Consider the following 19,142-nt stretch of genomic DNA (forward strand, 5'->3'; position numbering starts at 1 on the left):
ATTATGGCTAGACCCCTATCCTATTTCTATACGCCTGTGGAGCAACCAGACAATGGGTGGAGCTGGACCAGGGATACCAACTATGCCAGGGGAGGGAGGAGGCGTGAGGTGCACAGGGATTTGAATCTCTATAGTTGGGGAGGGGGGAGCGATGATGGTTGGAACCTAATACCACAAAGAGGTGGGAGGACTAATCAGGGTGGTATTCAGCGCAGTGGAGAATGGTCAGGTCCGCAGCTTATTCCATCCTTTATCCCATGTTATAATCGATATAGTGAACTGGAAGCTGTTGACTGACTCGAGGTAGAGGTCTTTGAGGCTTCCCCTGTCTCATCTGTTGTATTTGACACAACTGACAGAAACCGATCCAGGCCACCAGTATGTTGCGATAGCTCACTTCCAATTTTGCCTTTTTCATCATATGGGGACAATAATCTTAACGCCCAGGACTCAAATCACTCCATGTGCCTGATGACCGTTGAGGACCACTCTTCCCCGATAGGAGATGGAAAATTTGGACATATGAAGCCCATAGCTCCAGAAAAACCTTGCTATCCGTTTTCAACTGACGGTGGTGGCAAAGACACTGCCCAAATACATCCTGAGGGCCAAAATAGTTTCCTGAACATCATCTCATGGAATATAGCTGGGCTAGGGAAAAAAATATTACTTCCCGACTGGAATAATTTAATTGAAAAATATGATCTGTGCATTTTTCAAGAAACTTGGTGCCTTGAACCAATGTATATGTCTGGATATTCCTCTTTTTATGTCCCAGTCATTTTCTCTGGACGGGGTCGCCCGTCTGGCGGCCTGCTAATTTGGGTTAAAGTCTCCTTAAACTGCAAAATCACCCACCATCACTGTGCTTCATCAGATTTGATGAGGCTAACGATCCGGGTCCCTCAGGCCACAGCGATTCTGGAGCTTTATAACATCTATGCTAGAGGTCTGCAAGGGGGGGCCAAATCTCCGACCATCTCCTTGCTTGCCGATTCACTCCTGGCCTGCCCCCCAGATTCTCTGCCCATAATTGCTGGCGATTTTAATTGTACCTTCGAACCGCTGGCGGTTGACGGTGTCGGAGGCTTCTCTGAAGAGGACGCCAGATGGGGAATTCCGCAATTGACAACTGTGCCAATTAAAAAATGGACACCGGTCGTCATTCAAATGAATGCCCTGGTAATGGAGCATGCCCTGGTAGCTGTGAACGGGTGCACGCCCTCAGATTTTGCGGGTGCCTGTACGTATAATAGGATCACTTGCCCCAGCAGAATAGACTATATCTTGGTGGATAGGAGACTGTGGAGACATGTGGATGATATGATTGTCACCCCATCTATCCATAGCGACCACAACCCTCTATCTTAGTCTGCAGAACCTCATAAGTGAGGGGAAGCCCTTGTCCAGCAACAGATTGAGGTTGGCGACCAGAGAAATCGTACCCTCAAACTACAAAAGATTCATTAAATGGCAAAAGTTTGTCATTAACGAACAAAAGAATAGCGCTTTGGGGGAGATTGTAAGAGCACAGACAGAGAAGCTCTTTGCAATCTGTACCAACGATTTAGGCCCTCCCCAGGCTGATGTGATCTATGCGGAGACAATTGATAGGGTGGCCGCTCTCCTTCTTGATTCTCGCGGGTCAAACCAACCAAAGAGCAGGAAACCCACAGCCAAGTGGTACAACCAAAATTGTAGGGGGGCTAAATCCAAATTGATATGTGCCATCCAAACCCGAGATACAGCTGAGGTTCGTTTAGCACGAGCCGAGTACAGGCGAGCACTATTGGTGACAAAGAGGGCCTGGGATGACTCCCATTGGGAGGAGCTGAAGCTGGCTAGCCAGTCCAAAAATGGCCAGCAGTTCTGGGCTTTAGTAAGAAGAGCAAATGGTGGCGACACTGAACCAATACCCAATCACATTACTGATGGGGAATGGTTCGACCACTTTAGGAGGCTCTATGAAGGGACAGGGGTACCAGTTAACAGTGAGCCGTTTGTATATAGATCACCACCCCTGACTGCCACTGCCTGACTTTGCTGTTCGTTTGCTGTCCGTGAGAGGAGCCAACCCTTCGCCTGTCCCTGAGTTCTGGGGAAAGAAACGCTGCGACTTGCAGGACCCGCTCCGCGGGTCCCGCTGCGACAGGAGCACCTGGGGAGAAGAGGAGAAGAACCAACTGACCCCTCCCGCACCGGCAGGGCTGCGAGCAGGCTAGCAGGGACTCCGTTGACCAGGAGTCCCTGCGTGGAACACCTGTGGCCGCTCTCCCTGCCGGACACGCCCCCTGGCAGCTCAAAAGCTGTCCAGTGCTCCCAGCCTCCGGGAAACTTTGCTGTTCGTTTGCTGTCCGTGAGAGGAGCCAACCCTTCGCCTGTCCCTGAGTTCTGGGGAAAGAAACGCTGCGACTTGCAGGACCCGCTCCGCGGGTCCCGCTGCGACAGGAGCACCTGGGGAGAAGAGGAGAAGAACCAACTGACCCCTCCCGCACCGGCAGGGCTGCGAGCAGGCTAGCAGGGACTCCGTTGACCAGGAGTCCCTGCGTGGAACACCTGTGGCCGCTCTCCCTGCCGGACACGCCCCCTGACAGCTCAAAAGCTGTCCAGTGCTCCCAGCCTCCGGGAAACTTTGCTGTTCGTTTGCTGTCCGTGAGAGGAGCCAACCCTTCGCCTGTCCCTGAGTTCTGGGGAAAGAAACGCTGCGACTTGCAGGACCCGCTCCGCGGGTCCCGCTGCGACAGGAGCACCTGGGGAGAAGAGGAGAAGAACCAACTGACCCCTCCCGCACCGGCAGGGCTGCGAGCAGGCTAGCAGGGACTCCGTTGACCAGGAGTCCCTGCGTGGAACACCTGTGGCCGCTCTCCCTGCCGGACACACCCCCTGCCCTGTCAGCACCCTACATAATTGGGCGGGGCTGCCGCTGCGCGGGAGCGCGCGGGAGCGACCGGGGTGAAGACCGGGCAAAGAGCGGGCCGTTTGAGGCCGTTCGAGGACATAGAGGACTGGCCTGGCCCACCCCCCTTGGTTCGCGTCATCTGGCTTGTCCCTTTTCCAGCAGTAAGTACATTGTGGGCACTGCAATTCAAACATATCATGAGTACACGGGGTAGTCGCAGTAAAACTGCACTGGGGCTGAGTAAGTCCACCGGGACATTGGACGATTTTCTTGTGAAGACTAATCTAGCAATAGATGCTGAAATCATCAAAATGCAGAAGAGGGTGTCACTTGAGCTTGACGCGGCACGTAGGCTTTCTCAGACCTTCGCCAATTCTAAAAAATCTTCCCTGGGGAAAATAGCGTCTGCAGTATCTCCCCAACATGTTTCTTGCCCTCCCCCACTGATAATTCATGCCGATGTTCACCATGTTTCCCTTCCATTAGAGCCCATACCCACCCTAACTATTGTGCCCCCTAAAACTCTTGAGGGAAATGCGCCCACTGGACCTGGAACTGCTATTATCTTGCCAGACAGTCTTGAACCCCCTGACTTTTCCCCCCTTGTAGTAAAAAATAAAAACAAAGACGGCCGAACTCTAAAAAAGAAAAACAATGCAAGATCTGCCTATGCCCGTAAAAAAGCAAAAATTGCAAGGTTGCAGTTCTTTAACAACAGGCGAACACTACCCACCACGGAGGAGACTACACAAGCGCCAAATTTAGATAACCACCTAATGGAGGGGGACAGGGAACACAGTAACCCTAATGTGGTCCCTGACCCTATTCAAGGGCCTTTCCCCACATACAGTGAGAAACCCAAAGAGGGAGGGCAAAGTGAGTCAGGGAGAGATAGAGACAAGGGGGGTGATGACGAAGATTTTCTTAAGATAGTCTGGACCACTTTAAAACAATTACTGTCACCTCTGGAACTCAGACTTTCACGTATCGAGAATAATCTTCTTGAGATGGATAAGACCTTAGTCTCCCTGGCTACCCTTAGCCTAAAACAACTGGAAGCAAGTCATCCTCATATCGCTGAGGGTACTCCTCAGGATGATGAGGATGGTATCTACCCGGCTCCAGAGCCTAACGTTAGTTCCACTGCCCCTGTAACGTTGCCCCGAGTCTTGCCCCTACCCCCACCAAAACTGACCCCGATACCCAAACCCCGATCTAAGTCAAATGTTCCTTTTCCCCTAATACCAAAACTCCCAATACCAGTGGTAAAAGGCCCCGAGAATCAGACTTTACCTAAACCTATCCCCAAGGCTGTTTATAAGTCCAATAAGACTAATATCCCCTCCACTGCGCGCATAACCAACCAGCACCATGGTCGCCAGAACTTTCGTGGGGGCTATATTGATCTCCCTCCTGAGGCCGGGCCCTATGTTGTCATACTGGCTGGTGTACCACCACTTAACCCGCATTCTATGGAGACCCAGTGGTCCCTAAAGAATAAGGTGATTCACTGGCTCAACATCAATAGACAGCTTCCCAATACTGTCAGGACTAGGGTTTTAATGGCTAGGAGAGTGCCATGGGTGGGTCGTACCCATAAATCCATCTCTGGAGACTGCATAGTGGTTTCATTTGCAGACCCCCACACAGCCCAACACATCACTATATGGGACTCACAGGATACGGACCAATCTATTGTCACCAGACCCCTCACTTTTTTCTATCCCCCAAAACAGACTGTTGAGCCATCTGGGGCTTGGTCAATAGCCCACAAACGTAGATGGAAAGGACATGAGGATGGCTGGTAACCCAATAATAACTGGTGGGAAGGAGTGCCCACTATGAACAGGTTTGAGTGTCTGGATCAGGTGGATTGACTGGGAATTAGTGTCACTCCAACTCTCACTAATCCCCAAAATCCCCCAACAGAGACTGTTCCGAGTGAAAAATTAATGCCCATTCCCCAACTTCCAAGCCAAACTTGGATAGACTTAAACCCCCCTGAACAGCACGCTCTTCCCGCACAGGTCAGACGACAGGCAGATCTTGCATATCTGCAAGATCGGATAGACACAACGGGGAATGAAGGGAATCATCCACAGGAAACTGGAAATCCAATGCACTCTCTCCTTTCCTGGAATGTAGCAGGCCTCGGTAATAAGATCTCCCACAAACCTTGGCTGGAGATTGTGCAGAAGTATGGCATTCTATGTCTACAAGAAACCTGGCTTATAGAGGAAGCCCACATTCTGGGCTACCAAACCTTCCATTCTTCAGCTGCGCCATCAGCCCAGGGTCGTAATAAGGGGGGCTTGTGCACATACATCTCGAACGTAGGGGATGTAAAAGTTTGCAATTTTCAATCCTATCAGTACTTCCAGATCATACTACTCAAATGGGGCACTTCGCAACAGGTGATTCTTGTGAATTTTTATAATAACTTGCCAATCAGTGAAGTGGAATCTAATTTGAACAAGATGATCCATCACATCCACAAATTGAGAGACCAAGGTTCGGGGGATCACATAATACTGTGGGTGGGTGACTTCAATTGTACCGTCTGTCCGTCTTCTGAGCCAGGTTTGTGCGGCCTGTCAGATCTCGGGGAGGACGGTCCCCTGCACTTCTCCCACACTAATATGGGGTCTTTTCTTAACAACGTTATATTCACCTTTGACCTCACTTTCATCAACCAGGCATGCTCCCCCCCGGTTCCTTTTGCCCCAACGTACATCGGAAGAGGCTGCAAATCTATAATCGATTTTGCCTTGATATCACCCACTCATTCTGACTTTATAACTTTCTGGGAACCTGGGATGACCCCACGAGCGATCATTATCCCATCATCTTCGGGGTAAACCTCATGAAGGGCAAAGTAAAGGAACCTAGTAGGGTTACATACCCATTCGAGCTTACCCTAACTAAGACCAATGGGTATGTAATTAAATGGGAGAAAATGAACCCAACATCCTTCCTCCAAAACTTCCTATCCTCTTGCTCTACGGACATACTTGCTTGCTTAGAGGAAGATAGTGACCCGAAGAACATCATGGTTGCTTTTTCCAAAATTCAGCGCCATATAAAAAATGCACTGACTAGAAACTGCAAAGTCAATGGGAGGCATACTCGGGGGTGGTTTGACCCTAGATGCACATCCACATTGAAAAACTTAAAGAAAGCTTTGTCCGCCGACCCAAAAGATAGGGTTCAAATTTGTCAAGCGAGACACGATTATAAGCAGGCAATTAAACAACGGAGGGCGAAACTGAAGCAGGAGGCCTGGGAAGCTTTGGGGGATGCCGCCAGGAACAAGGATAGCAATGCCTTTTGGAAAGTCATAAGATCTGTTTACAACTCAAAAGATAGAGATAACTCCGTAGAAGTGGCCATAACGGCTGAGCTCTGGGTACAACATTATGGTAATCTCTATTCCCACAACACACAGGGTAATGCCCCGAACCCTTGCAAGGTGACCTCACCCACGGATAGCATAATTCAGGTTAACCAGCTAACTGTCTCTCCAGCATCTCCTTACCCGATTGAACTGGTATTTACCACTTTAGAAGTGGAAGATGCCCTTAGAGAAAGTCCCTCAGGTAAAGCCCCCGGCCCTGACCACACCCCAGTGGATGTCTATAAATCTGCCCCGGACTTCTGGGTTCCCTTGCTAACCAATGTATTAAACATGGGAAATAAATGTGGTTTTATTACCACCTGGTCGGACGCGATCGTAGTCCCCATATTTAAAAAAGGGAATAGGGACGACCCGGCTTGCTACCGTCCAATATCGTTATTGGACGGACTCATGAAAGTTGCCGGGAGGATTGTCCTTAAGAGGATACAACATTGGGAAGAAGAGAAGAAGGTTATCTCGGAGTTCCAATATGGGTTCCGAAAGGGACTAGGGACACTGGAGCAATGTCTAAATTTGTCCCTATTAGTCTCTAAATACACGCAGGCCAAAAAAGGGGACCTATTTGTCACCTTTGTCGACCTCAGCTCCGCATTCGATTGCGTGGACCATGCGCTGCTTTGGTCGACATTGGAAGACATCGGGCTGGACTCAACTATCCTCACATTCATTAAAGAACTATATAGAGATGCAGGGGCCAGAGTAAGATATGGGACCCAGGGGCAATGTTCTCAAAAATTCGCCATAAACAGAGGGGTGAGGCAAGGCTGCATACTCGCGCCCTTGCTCTTCACATTTTACATAAACTCTATCGCTGAGAGCTTAATAACCCTGCCAAGCGACTACCCGGCTGTCAATGGTACGCCTGTACCCATTCTTTTATACGCCGATGACGCGGCAATCATGTCTAGGACAAAAATAGGTCTGCAGAGAGCAGTAAATGAATTTTCATCCTACATGGGGAAAAGAAATTTAAAGGTGAACATTTCCAAAACTTTCTCCATGCCCTGCTCCCAAAAGAACAACAGACCACCATGCTCAATATATTTAGACCAGCAAAAGATTGCCATTACAGACACTTTTTGCTATTTGGGCATTGTGTTTGACAGGTGGGGAAGGTGGAAACACGCAGCGTCAGCTAGGAAACTCGCCTTTAGCCGCGCAATAGGTGCTCTAAGAACCTTTGCAGCCAAAATTAGGGGCAAACCTATCCGAGAAATGTTACAGATCTACCGGGCAAAGTGTATAGCTACGGCCACATATGGCGCAGGTCTCTGGGGATTTGAGAATGTGTCCTCATTACAAACCTGCGAGAACATTTTCATTTGTTACTTACTAGGTGTGTCCAAAACCACGTCGACTTTTATGACTCACATCGAGACCGGCGTTAAATACCTTAGCGACATCATAAAAATATCACCATGCTTGCTTTGGCACAAGATTTGGACCACAGAGGAGTGCAAATTGAATAGAAACCTCATTAAAGACTGCATGGCTTTGGACGGTGCAGCAAAAGTCAAGTGGCTGCGATACGTACAAACGATGTTTTCTAACATTGGACACTCTGAATTTTATGATGAACCAGAGACTCTTCAAACCTTGACTAGACCGGCCCTTAAAAAGCTATTATTTATACACTTAGAGAGTGCAAGATGGGATATTGAGAAACTGAAAGGCACAACCCTGACCTATCAGCAAATTACCCCCACTGAAGGCCTACAATTTTATCTTGGGATTGAAAAAGTACCCTATGCCCGCATGCTTTTAACTAGGCTGCGCTTAGGGATTTTTTTCCGCTTGGTCACTTTGCCGAAACAGAATGACTGGGCCTCACTGAAATTTATATGTCCATGCGATGATCACTCAACACAAAGTAACATTCACATCATGTTCTTTTGTAATCTGTATACCAGCCCGAGGAAATTATTCCTCCTACCCTTACTCAAACGCTGGGGGATAAGAACATGTAAACCTGCATACTCAAAATTATTGCTTTTAGAAGATGTGGATGTTATCTTTGCTGTTTCTCGCTTCTTAATGTCAGTGATGAAATTTAGATACTCAATGAGTTAACTAACATATGTCAATATTGACTGTTTAGTGTAAAACGAGGCCCTTTGTCTAAATGACTGTCTTAAATTTTAACTTTTGGAGAAATGTTTTATCTATTTTTGTAACTTTGCTTATGTGTAAATCGTTCTTAAATTGTCTGTATAAATTGTATTTGCACGCTTTTATGATTTTTTGATAAATCGAATAAAGCTTTATTTGATTTGATTTGACTGCCACTGCGACGCTGATTGATCCCGTAGGGCAAAGAGAGGTTGAGTTAGCCATCCACAAAATAGTACAAGGGAAGGCACCAGGCCAGGATGGCATTCCTGGCGACCTGTTTCGTGCCAGCACCAAGCAGTGGGCTAAGTTCTTTTCCCTTTTGATTAATGCCCTTCTCCATCGGTCCCCAGTTCCGAGCTCATGGAAAGGGGCTGAGGTGATCCCTATTTATAAGAAGGGACAAAGGGGTGACCCTGCCAACTATCGTCCAATCAGCCTCATTGATGCTGCACAGAAGGTAGTTGGCAGGGTCCTCCTGGAAAGGATCCTCTCCTGGGCGGAGGAGAATAATATCATCTCCCAATTCCAGGCAGGCTTTAGGGCAAGTACAGGCACTGTCGACCAGGCATTTAGGCTGATACTACTCCACTGGAAGACAGTATCCATTGGAAAGGGTGGTTTGTATCTGGCCTTTATTGACCTGAAAAACGCATTTGACCTGGTCCCCCGAGAGGGTCTGTGGGCGGTTTTACAGGAGATGGGGTTCCCCTTGCCCATTCTGAACTTGTTGGCCCGCATACACGATGTAACGTATGCATGCGTTCGGTGGGGTACGCAGGAGCAGAAAACTGCTAAAATCCCGGTAAATAGAGGTGTCCGTCAAGGATGTGTCCTGGCGCCAACCCTCTTCTCTTTGTTTGTAAACGGGGTTGTCTCCTTTCTATCGAGCATTGATGCTGATGCCCCTATTTTGGCCGGTGTGAAAGTCCCTGCTCTGCTTTTTGCGGATGACACGTTACTGGTCTCTAAAACGCCTATGGGGCTCCAAAAGCTTTTGGATCGGTTCTGTGTCTTCTGTAACTCTAGGGGCTTGGTTATCAACACCTCCAAAACAAAGCTCCTTTATTTTAATCCTAGTAGGAAAGCCAATCGCACGCTCACACTTAATGAGGAACCACTAGAGCGTGTTAAAATGTTTGACTATCTGGGGATTAGGATATCCGACCAATTGAACTGGAATCTACATATTGAGAAAATGGCCCTAAACCACAAACGTGTCCTTGGTGTTATCGGTAGGGAGCACAGAGCCTCATTATCCAGACCGTTAGCTCCTGCACTGGAGATATATTCTGCAAAAGCTATAAACAGTGCGCTATATGGAGCGGAGCTTTGGGGTCTCAATAATGTTGATTCCCTTGTTATGGCCGAAAATAAGTTCTTTAGGGAGCTTCTGTCTTTACCCAGGGGCACCCCGAACAAACCCCTTCAATATGACCTTGGTCGCAGATCTATTAAAGATCTTGTCATCTTGCGACCGCTCCTCTATTGGGCCCGCCTGTGGCGTACACCTGAGCTAGCTAGCTACGCAGACGGCCTTAGAGAAGTTATGAATATGCAGGGGTCGCATAAAATTGTATGGCTTACAAAGGTTAAGAAGCTGTTAATGGCTATTGGTATTAATGTTGCGTGGGAGATCGGTGTATCGGTTTCAAAACTGGAGGTAAAGCGAGCCTATTGGTCGTGGGTTGATGCCCAAGAATCCAGAGCTGCTAAGTTGGGTAGACTCACAGACGAGTTTCGTCTGCACAAGACAGTACACTCTCTTGAACCGTATATGGATTTCATTAGAAAACCCAAAGACAGGGCCCTATACATCCAGTTTAGATTGGGAACCTTACCGGTACGGGAACGTACTCTTAAGTGGAAACCCCCCAATCAAACACCTGCCACCTGCCCGTTTTGTAACGATGTTCTTGAAACCATACCGCACTTTTTTTTGTGTGTAGCGCCTACAATAAACCAAGATCAAAATGGCTAAAACCCGTCTGTCGGCAGCTTGAGACTAGGAGTAATGTCTCTGCCCTAAGAATTCTTCAGACAGATCCTAGTACTGTACTGGTTTGTGAGGTCGCCAAATTTCTCAGTTGGGCATGGGTGATTAGACTCAAAGTTCTAAGATAAAATTTTACAAGGCTATTGTCTTTTTTAATTATGACCAAAGCTGTAAAATGGTTTAATGTTTTTTTTATCTTTGTCTTTTTTAATGATGAAGTGTTCTTAAAAAATATGTATTGTATTTGAGCTGTTTTGTGCTTTTTAAGATATTTTTAATATCGAAATAAAGCTTTGTTGTTGTTAAAGATTCAATCCCCAAAGCCCAATTAGTTCAAAAACACAAGTAGAATCTGGTGGTCCACACAAAGGACTAAAGAATGCGAGGCGAGGCATTATTTCATCACGCTGCTGCTGCGCTTGCTATTCTAGAAACTTAGTTACTGCCACTTGCTGGTGGACACCTAATTTCAATTGTGGATTGGAAACTTAATTGTTTTAGCTGTCATATGCTCGGCGCTTAAAGCGCGAGTCTGTGCATTTTAATCTCTCGCATTTTATAGGGAACACTTCACCATTTGGAATCGTGGTGCTTAGCGGGCTTCTTAGGACATACCTGCATGTAAAATCTGCAATCTCCACCGCTGTTCGGCGGCCCGTTAGCTGGTCTGGGGGTAGGCGCCATCTTGGGAGGGGAAGTGCCGGCAAGGGACGCCATCTTTGTTGCCGCTCTAGTTGTCGCGGCAGACATAGCACGATTGGGTGCTACTTAAGCCGGTCAGAGCAGGCGCTCGCTCTGTTCAGGTAAGCGCTAGTGCAGGCGAGGCATTATTTCATCACGCTGCTGCTGCGCTTGCTATTCTAGAAACTTAGTTACTGCCACTTGCTGGTGGACACCTAATTTCAATTGTGGATTGGAAACTTAATTGTTTTAGCTGTCATATGCTCGGCGCTTAAAGCGCGAGTCTGTGCATTTTAATCTCTCGCATTTTATAGGGAACACTTCACCATTTGGAATCGTGGTGCTTAGCGGGCTTCTTAGGACATACCTGCATGTAAAATCTGCAATCTCCACCGCTGTTCGGCGGCCCGTTAGCTGGTCTGGGGGTAGGCGCCATCTTGGGAGGGGAAGTGCCGGCAAGGGACGCCATCTTTGTTGCCGCTCTAGTTGTCGGGGCAGACATAGCACGATTGGGTGCTACTTAAACGCCCCCATGATGACGCGCAGCGGTGACGCGCAGCGGGCGCGCCATAGGCGCGCCAGAGGCGAGCCCATCTTTACCCATCAGTGACCATCCGGGACTCGGGCCAGAACCCCTGGCCCATTTTTGCGTTATTCTAGACGCGACCTTCTGGGGCTCAACTTGGGTAAGTCCCATCTCGCCCAGGATTGTCTAAATCTGCTAGCCCTAGAGGGGCTTCTTACTACAGCCAGGGACCCCAGAGAGGGGCTGCGCGATTCCAATGCGCATGCTCTAAATTATGGCCTGTTGAATACACGCTCTTTGCAGGCCCATAAGCTGGAGGTTTTCTCATTACTGGAAGACGGTGAGCTAGATGTTCTTGCGCTTACCGAGACATGGCTGGAGGACTGTTCGGCGCCGGATTTAGTGGCAGCCTTACCAGATAATTATCTGGCTCTCCATTTTAACAGGGAGGGAGCTAAGAAAGGAGGGGGAGTAGCTCTTCTCTATCAGGCCCATCTCCGTGCCGAAATGTTTCTATCTGAACCCTTGGGGGGCGCAGAGGTTATAGGGGTAAAACTCAGGCGGGGGGCGGTCTGTGTGGTGTTTTTTGGTGCTGTACCGACCACCCTGGGCTCCGCCTGAATTCCCGGCTCTTCTCATTCGACTGGTTCAGGATCTGCGCTCGAGGTACGACAAAATGATTATTGTCGGGGACTTTAATTATCATTGGGAAAAATCCCCTAAAGAGGGACAAGCGCTGCAGATCGAGGAAGCATTCTCCTCTTTAGACTTCACTCAGCAAGTGAAGGGACCAACACATGAGAAGGGACATGTGCTTGATTTAGTCTGGACCACCATGCCAGCCCAGGGCCCTCTAGAAATCTTGCCATGTGCGTGGTCTGACCATTCTTTGTTAAGAGGAAGAATTCTACTGAATGGGCATTTGTCCAAACCGGGGGAAGGTTGGAAAATGGCCCGGAAGTGGAGAAACATCGATGGGGAGAAATTGGTGCATCTCCTGGAAGAATCCCCCCCAGTGATGGAGCAGGAGGGTAATATCGATGTTCTTTGCGGACAATTTCAGCAGAGACTGGGGAGAGCCATTGACTTGGTGGCACCCCTTCGGAGGATGAAGAAGGTGGAGAGAGGAGCCGGTGCTCCATGGTATAATGATACCCTACGGGATTTGAAACGTGCGGTGAGGAGGAAGGAACGAGCATGGCGGAAGGAGTATGACGCCACTGCCAAGAAAGAATATATTTCTTCCTTGTCGACGTATAAATTAGCCATCCAATCTAGGAAGGCTGTTTTCTTTGAGGAAAGAATAGTTGCGGCTAGAAATCCGCAGAAGGAAATCTTTCGGGTCCTTGCTGAGCTCAGGACAAACAAAGAGCAAAGCACTGAGTTCACCCAGGTGGACTGTCAGAGGTTCCAGGACTTTTTTGTGAATAAGATCTCCAATATTCTGGGAGAAATTGCCGCAACTACACCCCTCGATTGTCCCTGCCCACCCGATCTTTCCATCTCATCGGACATTATACCGCTGGTTGAGTTCATCCCAATGGCAAAACAGGAGCTACGCACGATCATGGATCGAGTTAAATCTGGCTCTAAGGTCGATCTTTGCCCTCCGGATGTGTTCAAACTGGCACTGCCAGGTATTGAGAATGAAGTTTTACATCTGCTGAACGCTTCTCTTCTCACAGGACAGGTGCCTCTAGCTTTTAAAGAGGCTCGCCTGATCCCTTTAATAAAGAAACCTGGATCAGACACGAAGTGTCTAAAGAATTTTCGACCCATCTCCCAGCTGCCTTTTCTGGCTAAAGTTATTGAGCAGCATGTGCTGGCGCTGCTCTCGGGACATCTGGAGAGCAATAACCTGCTGGAGCCCAACCAGGCAGGGTTCCGTGCTAATCATAGCACGGAACTAGTTATGCTCTCTATTCTGGATGAACTGAGGAGTCGCGCCGATATAAAAACACCAAGCGCCCTGGTACTATTGGATCTCTCCGCGGCATTTGATACCGTGTGTCATGAACAACTACTGTCGCGGTTGAGATCCTTTGGTATCAGGGGTACAGCGCATGCATGGCTCACATCATTCCTGCAGGGCAGGACACAGAGAGTACAGTTGGGGGATCTGCTTTCCACTTCCTCCCCGATTACTTGTGGGGTTCCACAGGGATCTGCCCTGTCACCCCTACTCTTTAATGTATATTTGCAGCCTCTAATTGCACTCCTGAACAGGATGGACTGCTTAGTGTACAACTACGCTGATGACACCCAGATAATCATCCGGCTGGATGATGGTCCGGGAGCGTCCACCAGGTTGCAGGATATACTTAAAGCCACCACTAACTGGATGTCCGAGAATTCTTTAAAAATTAACCCGGACAAGACGGAAGTGCTGCCTATCTCCATCTCGGGCAACCCTTGGAGTGAGAGATTTTGGCCTGTGGAGCTCGGTGCGTCGCCGGAGCCGGCGTCTGCAGTAAAAAGTCTGGGTCTATACGTGGACGATAAACTTTCCATGAAGAAACAAGTTACCACGGTAGTGGGCACTTGTATAGGCCTGCTGCGACAACTGAGAAAGATCTCTTCTCTACTCTCTTTTTCCACCATGAGACACGTGGTCTCAGCCACAATTCTGGCTAGGCTAGACTATGGTAACTCCCTGTATATTGGCCTACCTCAACGGCTGTTGGATATGTTACAGGGGGTTATGAATGATGCAGCCCGGCTGATCTATAAAAAATCTAGAACTGCCCACTCTTCCCCACTGATGGAGGAGCTACATTGGCTCCCGATTCGGCAGAGGGTTGTTTTTAAAGGTTTGTGCATCGTACACAAGGTGTTGTATGGCAATGCACCGAGATACCTGAAATCTCGCCTGTCCCCTTATACACGAGCAGGACTTTGCGTTCGTCGGATGCGACCCTCTTGTCCCAATCCCGTTTCAAACTGGCCACGGTGGGAGGACGTGCTTTCTCCAACACGCTTCCTGCACTATGGAATAAATTGGCCCCAGAACTAAGGAAGGAATGTAACCTGTTATCCTTCAGGAAACAATTTAAAACCATTCTGTTTAGGCAAGCATGGTGTAGCCTGTAGGCGCTGTGGTAATATCAAGTAAAGGCCGAACCCCCACTACGTAATTCTGGACAAACAGCGCTTAGAGACCCCGGTGGTTATAACGCGCTATACAAATTAAATAAATAAATAAAATAAATAAAGAATGAAAGAGGTAAGAGGAAATGCAACTACTGAAACATACCACTCACTATAAAAGGTGTTGCATCCACAATTGTTCAATTAAATGAATCTTATTGTAACATAGGAAAGTGGCTTCTGGATTTCCATCAACTGCCCTTCGTGGCCAGTGTCATCATCTGGAATTCCAGCATCCCTGTCACAGCACCTCATAAATCCAAAAGGTGACTGTGCAAAGAGCAGTATAATATACAGACAACAGGAAACAGAAGATAACATATGCCTACAATCCTATGTACAAGGGCCAAATAATAACAGAAAAAGCAGTGCAAAAAAAGGGGGTGCAGGTTAAAAGGGATATGGAGGGAAACAGATATTTTTATTCGAGTATTACTTCCAAACCCATTAAAGTAGTACATAAATGGCGTTCAACAAATATGCCGTTGTTTTTAACTACGGTCAACTAGTTTCAGCCAATAGGGGCCTCTTGCCCTGGCTTTCTTCAGGACCAAATCAAATTCAAGCTACTGCAATTAGTGAAAAAATTAATGTACAGTGATGAGTAAAAATACCTCCATACAGGCAAGGTGAGCTTCACTCCTGTCCTGTGCGAGGTATTAACCTCACCTGTACCCACTCAGGTGTTGAGAGACCCTGCCCTGTCCTTCGGTGCCTCGGTCCTACCCCGAGTTCGTAGAAGGTCCGAGGCACCGACGGACAGGGCGGGGTCTCTCAACACCTGAGTTGGGTACCAGGTGAGGTGAGATTAATACCGTACAACGTATCCGCGTCCCTTTAACTCATATTCCGTCTTGTGGCAGCTTCTCGCTAGGGTAGGTGAGGTGGAATCCGAAGAGCTGGTTCTGGGCGTGCGAGCCGCGCTAGCCTGCGGCCGCCATGTTCTCCATCTGGGGGGATAACACAAACTACAAAAGGCTGACAACCGACCCCACTGAAGATCTACGGATTGAAATTACCAACATGGTGGAAGCGGCAGAGGCCTCTGGCCACATCTCCAAACAAGAAGCGGACTACCTCTGCAAAACAGATGGCAAGATCCCATATTTCTATGTGGTCCCTAAAATGCATAAAGGCAAGATTCCACCCCCTGGAAGACCAATCGTGTCAGGCATAGGCTCTCTTTTAGAACCTCTGTCACGTTTTTGTGACTACTTCCTTAAAACAATTGTACAAAACACTACAACCTACCTAAAAGACACCAAAAGCCTACTGACAATCTTGGAAGACATCAAGATGGAACCAGACTATATCCTCGTGAGTCTAGATATAGAGAGCCTCTATACTAACATACCCCAAGACGACACCATTGAAGTACTAAAGCAAACTCTGGAAAATTCAACATGGGACTATAGAACGCCAAAAGAATTCATCATAGAGTGTGCAACTCTCGCTCTAAAAAGAAACTTCTTCGAACACGATGGCAAACTATACCTCCAAATAGGTGGGACATCTATGGGCAGTGTTTTTGCCCCCAGTGTGGCGGGTCTCTATGTATATGATTTTGAAAAAAGATTCATCATAACCACCAACAACCCCTACAGCAATCATATCAAATTTTGGAGACGGTACATAGATGACGTCTTCACAATTTGGCAAGGACCACAAGATACTCTGATGGCATTCATCACTTGGCTCAACACCTGTGATCCTAATTTACGATTTACACACTGCATAGACAAAGACAAAATGGTCTTTCTCGACATCGAAATCGAAAGGGACAATGATAGGCTCAAGACCAAAACCCACTTTAAGCCCACAGCCAAAAACAACCTGCTGAGATTTGACAGTTTCCATCCTCGCCCCCTGAGGGAGAACTTACCCTATGGCCAGTATCTCAGACTCAGGAGGAACTGTAGCGAACTAAAAGACTACAAAACCCAGGCAGAAGACCTCACGAACAAACTAGCAAACCGGGGATACCCTAAAAACATCACCAAGAGATGCCAAAAACGGGCGAGAAATCAACCGCGACAAGCTCTGCTAGAGGACACACCCAAACCAGAGGAGGAGATACCGCTCACATGTGTCACCACATACAATGCGGTGTCCAACCAGGTGAGCAGAAGCATCAGGAAACACTGGTCCATACTGCACACGGGAAACCACAAGTGGGACAAGCCACTTTTTTCCTACAAGAAGGCACGCAGCTTAAAAGACACCTTGGTCAACACCAGACCAAAAATAACAATAACAAACCAAACCATCACCAATGCGTGGGGTCTACCCCCAGTCACAGGGCACTCCAGGTGTGGTGACTGCAGTGTTTGCCACCTTACCAACAACACAAACACTTTGAACCTTGAACAAGGTAAAGTTTGGCAGCAAAGGTCACACACCAATTGCAACAGCACCTTCGTCATTTACCTGATCCTATGCAGTTGCGACAAGCCCTACATAGGGATGACTACAAGAAAAGTCAAACAACGAATAGCAGAACATCGGAGCACAATCAGATGCAAAAAAAACAATACCAGGCTCACTGATCACTTCCTTACAGCACAGCATACTCCCAACGATATGAGATGGACAGTGATCGAGCAAATCCAGCCAGGTCCAAATGCACAGGCGCGCCTGTTTGAAAAGGAACAGCGATGGATCTATCGACTTTCCTCTCATAAGATCGGGCTCAACGACAATATTCCATGGAACTCAGTATTGAAATGAGATGCCAGCACCTGTGCTTGTTCAAACGATCACCTTCACGCAAAATGTGCATGTGCCATCCTGGCCAACATGCCATAGCACCCCTGTGTATATGACCCCTCTGGTCATACTGCCACTTAAACCGTATGGAGGAATGCTTTTCCGTGCGTGTTCCCTGAATGTCAGAGCACCTCCCTCTTATGTAACGTTTAGCGCCTTGTGAGCGAGTATTATGAGAACTGGCCCCGCTGCTCCCATCCTGTTCACTAACAGGGGCGCTGCCCAACCTATTTTGTCCGGTGCTTACATCCTGCATGCTGAACTATCCCCAACACCTCGCAGCAGCATAGCAAGCACTACCCTGAGTCAGTCCTTGTACATTCGAGGACAAATGTAATATCATTCCTGCCCTCCACGCTCCTTTTTACATATCCCACATCAGTTAATCGGCACTTCGGTTTTGATTTACGAGTTGCAGCGATGTGGCATGTTAGCCTACTTATATAGTCTACCATTTCCTTGGCACCCCTATCCTATGCAGCAAAGAGCACCCTGTGAGTGATAGATTGGCCAACTCGCCACATTGTTCACCCACGTTGCTCTACCAAACGTGTCGTTTGTTTACATAGACCGCCAATAGCAGCGGGGTTCAACCTAACCCGCAATGTGTTGACACGCAGCAGCCTAGCAACCGTCAGTACGCCATTGCGCACTGACAGCCCCGCCCCCATAGCCAGCCCCGGCCGCGCCCCATCCCGGAAACGGCCGACTCCTCATTACAACGAAGGCTGCGGGCGGCACCCACTAGCCGTGCAGAGGCCGTTAGGAGTAGGTCAGACCTTGTCCCTCCCGCGACGTAACTGTAAGTAGAACGCCTCCGCCAGCTCCCAGGTACACGAACGAGTACCGGGAGCAACGAGGGTACTTTCCTTCGTTCACAGGGCACCTTGAGAAACGTCCTGGTTTTCACTGCGCACGCTGTTTTAATTTCACAGAATATGTTACGCCCACGGCAGTGAACCTACGCCCTGCCCGTTGAAGCCCCATAGAGCTCACAATTGAGTAAGCCCTCATTTATGCCATACAGCCTCAGTCTGTTCCTCAGTGTTACATGTATGTTTGTTATGTATGTCCAATAATCGTTATTCACGCTATGAATGAGTCTTATGCTGTGAATGTATATAGCACAACCGTGATACCGCTATGCCTTAGATCACTCCATCATGAATATTACCACCATGGGAGAGCAACTGCCAAGATATTTACTTTCCTGCCAGGATCACAGGCACCTCGGGATATTTACAATACAGTCAGTGCCATCCTCAGCATCTCCCAATACAGGCACGTGACACATTAATAGATATGATTCACAAGTACTATGATCACATCGCATGCAATTTGCACGCACTATTTACCAGCATAGATGTTGACTAGTATCTCACTCCATCACCACGGTATTGATTTATTTGGAGGGTAATACCCATTGGCACTCTATTTCAATCCACTGAGACACTGCACGACGTTACAGGAGAGTAAGCAAATGTTAAACCTGACTATGTTTACCCCTTTTCTCTCTCCACAGGTCTCTTTTTCACTTCTTCACCTGCTCGCATATTTTAATGAGCAGTATATACCACTGGCCATTCTTCCAGTAGGTACACAG

This window comes from Lissotriton helveticus, chromosome 12 (assembly GCF_964261635.1).
Source record: "Lissotriton helveticus chromosome 12, aLisHel1.1, whole genome shotgun sequence".
Taxonomy (NCBI): domain Eukaryota; kingdom Metazoa; phylum Chordata; class Amphibia; order Caudata; family Salamandridae; genus Lissotriton; species Lissotriton helveticus.